The following is a 4,933-nucleotide window of genomic DNA, read 5'->3' on the forward strand; positions in this document are numbered from 1 at the left end:
TAATTCAGTCTTTTACACTCTCATTGCTTTGGGTCCTATTTAGTCTCAGATTCTCCAAGATACATTCTAAAAATGTCTTTAAAAAAAATGTGTACCTTTGTCACTCTCTATTACTTCACATGTACGAATTACTTCTGTCATTTATTTTCCTTTTTCCTATTGTTCATATTGTTTCTATTGTGTTTGCTACCCTGCAATACCATAGTCAATTTGACAACAGGTCTGAGCACAGAACATACCCAACTATATAAAATCAATCTTTTGTTTCTGGAAGGAATAACATCTTTCTTTCTTCTTCGAGTACCTCGATCACTTTTCCTGGGCTGTGCAATGATTAGGTGTAGGCTTATGCAGCCTAACTGAAGTCTGGGGCTATCCAGTGCTTCTTGGCTATTTTTACCATAGATCTCTAAGCTGATGAGTGCTTCCATGAAGTATTTGGGCTCAGACTGAGAATAGTGCACGTGGCAGACAGAGGTGGTGCTCAACCATCCATCCATCACCCGAAGTCGTGCAAGTCATTTCCAAGTCATACTTCTGAGGAACCTGTAACTGCAACTTTTAACAAAATCAGGTTCAATGTTTCTGCTGTTTCTGGTCGCCAATATCAAAATATCAGGTAGGTATATTACTGTAGCCTGTTTGGCCAACTTGGTTTGCTGGAGCAGTTCCTCTTCTGGGGTATGTTCTCTGATATGTGCTTTTGACCTTACTTAAAACTAAATTTGTCGGCATTTGAAAAGCAGCAAACAAAAAATCTAATACAAACTATGTATAATCTATCTATAATTTACAATAACATAACTTATCGAAAAAGATTTCATTAATTCAAAACAATCATTATCATTAAAGAAAGATGAAAAATAAAAAAAAGTAATCGTAATTTTCATCTTCCTGTGTCTCACTAGTCCCCTGTGGTTGCTAGCTGAACTACATATAGTATTTGCATTAGGGATGTGCAGGCTCAGACCCTTCCAATTTGCATATGCTGTGCTGCTGGATCTTCTCTCATATGCCAGCATCATCCCCCACAGTACTTCTCCTCCCTCCTCTTGAATACATGAGAAACGAAGTGACATCTGGATTCAATCTTACCTAACTGCTGTAATATAGCAGAGCTAACACAATAACTAAGTTACAGTACTTTTAAATTCCTGCTGTCTATCACCTTTTAAGTACAATACAATATACAATAAGACCTAAAAATCCTCTCAATTGTTTAAATATCTTTAGTACAGACACTTTTTGTACGACTTTTTCCCTCGCCCTTGGGGTCCAGACATACCCTTTTGGTTAGGTTGGGTTGGAGCTTTGAAACAAAAAAAAAATTGTTTCTGTTTATCTTACTTAATCCTAATCTTTAATATTGATCTGAGTATCTTAACCAAATCAGTTAGAAGCATACAAAAAAACATCCGGCATGTTTTAAGTAGTGTCAGTGTAATTCTAGTTACATGCCTGTAAACAAAATAAAGTTTCAACATCCTGACATTTCCAAGGGTGAAAGTACCTATCAATCCATCAATCCCTTAATCTGTGTCTATTTTAACAGTTTCTCATGATATTATACAACTGAGGATAATTTCTCTTCTATAACAGGTATATTACCACATTCCCTTACACTCCAGAACTTGAAACATCTGGAGTGTATTATTGGATTTTTTTTCTTTTCATTTAAAGCTTACTTGACCTGCGCAACTGTATTGGCAATATGCATTCCTATGGCTGCTTCTGATTAATTAAGTCCAGTCATATCTAAACAACAGCCCCTATTCTACCTATATTCTTAGATTTGTAAAATTATGTTCTTGTTGGTCGTCTAAAACCATTAACATTTTAATTTGTAAGCATGCATCATTCAACAGTTTAAAGAAATCATGAACTGATAAAACATTTTGTTAGGGAAATTTTACATCACTTTTACTATTATTAATCCCTTCTGCAGCAATCAAATATAATTACTGTTTATTTTAGAATTACAATATGTCTCTGCATTCTCTTGATCTCACAAGTTACAGAAAAAATATCCATTTTCCTAGAAAATAACAAATAAAGCATTTTGTTATTAATGCATTCAACATCAATCCTTTTTCCAATCTTGCAATGCACATTTTTTATTTATGGGCGTCCCCATGAAAAAATGGCAATTCACTCACATTAACCCTTTCAATTCCTGCACAACTTCTCCACAATTCCCTAGTACACCTTCACTACGCACAATCATTCACACATCACATCTGATCAACACAATTGTTCCAACCAACTCTACTTTCTCAAGTTCACTCGACTCTCTTTTATCACATACACATGGGCCCATTTCATTCACAAGCAAACATTCAGTTACAGCACGGCAGCCATTTTCTGTGACATCCTGCATTCCATTGTCATCAGCAAAGCACCTCTATCACAGCATGCCTTCACAATACAAATGAAATATACATTTCAAGAAGAAAAGAAAAACAAAACACTAGTTATATAAAAAAAAGACCACAACATTCCTCTTCAGTGATAATTAAGTAAGTGGGCATCTGGGGGTCATTTCTATATTCTTATTCACGTTTATTACATTTCTCAATCAGACCTTTCAGTGTGTCATCTAGGTTATATTTATTAACCTCTGCTTCTCATATCTCATTTTGTGAGGTTTAAACCAGTCAGTATCTGGGGTGTCAGCCTTTTTAAACATTCATCAAATATCCTGCTTTATGATTCCCATAAAGCTTTGCTAGAACATTCCCTTGTCTAGCTTAGTCAAAGCCCCTTATGACTAAAATCAGACCTAATGGTCCCCCCTCTTATTAGAGGTTACTATTCTCGTGCACAAGAATAATATCATCAAATGTTTATCTATAGGCACATCCACGCCCTGACTTTTCCTGCCTCAGTTATTAACACTATTGACTGGATGTAACTTTCCTCCTATTTCTGAACACGCTGTCTGACAGGGTCTCCCTCCCTTTCTGTTCCTTCAGACAAAAATAAATGAAAACACATTTCTGTCAATGTATCCAATCCTTCTCTGATGTACCTTTCTAAATCTAATGGAATTCATGGCACTCTTCTATTTCATAAACAAATCACTGTGTAGGGCTCTCTTCTAAAGTTAAATCAGTGGCTAAATCAAAGTTACTCTAAAAACACAATTAGGACAGGTTTGGTACATAACAAACAGACAAACAAGACTTTAAACATTTACCTATCATTCACTGAACATATAACAGATTATAACATGTTTAAATAACAACACCTTTAGGGTGATCAATAATTACCCAAGGATTGATTCCAGCAGGACAGACCATCAACTGCAATGAGGACACAGCTACCAGGAGACCAGCACATTTGTATTTACTCACCCGGGAAAGTGTCCTGGCAACTCTGTCCCCTGAGCACAATCTCACTTGCTCTGTCCAGTGGTAGTCAACACTGCTGGGCATCTCGGTGGGACCTCCATGTTGTCAATTCTCACTAGCTATGGCCAGCGAATTAGTTCTTTATTGGTCACCCTCAGAGTCTTGTTTGCTAAAGGCTACATATGTTCATGTGTGTAGGGAAGAAAACACGGACACGAACGTGTATATGTAATCACAAGCATCTCCATCTCTCTCTGCCTTTATTCAACAGATAGTCTCCTTTATAAGGTACCACGCAACACATCTGGTATGCATTATCTGAAGTGAGACTATGGCTCTGTTTAAACATTGGAATCGCATAACTTACCATATATGTACATATGCTTTTCTGTGCACTTATAACAGGGTCTGTACAATGAATTAACTCCATCCTGTCCTGTGCACCCACCCTCCATGCATACATGGCATACAAAATGGATTCTTATTCCAAAATGGCTTCTACACTACGCAGACCCATCGCAGTGATTGACAGGAAACGCCGCTTGTGGGAGGTGACGTGGGGGTGGTAGTCGAAACACAGGCGTGCCAGTGTGTTTGAACACTGTGGCATGGGCATGCATAAATTATACACTGCGATGCCTTACGCAGCTTGAGTACTCATAGTCTGCGATGATGTTAACAATTCCTGAGTAAAGTCAGAGCTTGTGCAAGTGTGCGTGAGGCTGCGATGGTATTCGATGTTACCGATGGTTTCGCAGTCTTGCTAAGTATTACGGATGTGTGTAAGGTAAGGTGGGCGTCGGCATAGCGATCACAATGGATAAGCATACTATTCCAGTGAGACTGCTTGTGTAATCGCTATTGCAATCACAGCGCAAAAAGCACTCGCTCCGGCGCTTGCATCCAAAAGGGGCAGCTGTCGATGTTGATCGACAGCTCGCCCCATTTTGGAGGCGGGCAGGGGGGGTGGCTGGCCAAACGGAGGCGGTCCCGAAGGAACGACTGCCATTTGGGGGCGGCCCCACAGACATCACGAGTGATGTCAGTGGGTGAGCTTCCGGCTCTATTAGAGCCGAAAGCTCACTGGGGCTTGCGGGATCGAGACCCTACCACAAGCGTATTGTCGCAAGCCCGATGGTCGCGACCATCACCTGGCCGCTCGCAAAAGCTGTGGGTGGTCACCCACAGATCTGCGAGCGGCCAGGAGGCCGGATTTAAAAAAAAGCGTCCGCCCTGATTCAGAGCGAGCGCACGCATTTTGCGTGCGGCTCTGAATCAGGCCCTGTGTCCCATACTTACTATTATTGAGTTCGTAGAGATATTTATCTTTCATCAGCGCTTTTTGGTTTTACTTGTTGTCATATATAGGAGACTGACTATTGACAGCTTGGGGGAAACAATTTCTGACAGCGCCTATTCAACCATTTATAGTTGTAGTTTTCTCTTGTTAACTGGTCTGGCACACTCCTTCTGTGGTGACATGATCTTCACGCTCCAAACTCTCCAGCCCCTTGTTTGGGTCTCTTTTGTGGCAGCCCCTATAGTGGTGGGTGCACAACAAAACCAGCCTTTTACGACTGCAG

This window comes from Taudactylus pleione, unplaced genomic scaffold (genome assembly GCF_031769625.1).
Source record: "Taudactylus pleione unplaced genomic scaffold, aTauple2 ptg000201l, whole genome shotgun sequence".
NCBI lineage: Eukaryota > Metazoa > Chordata > Amphibia > Anura > Myobatrachidae > Taudactylus > Taudactylus pleione.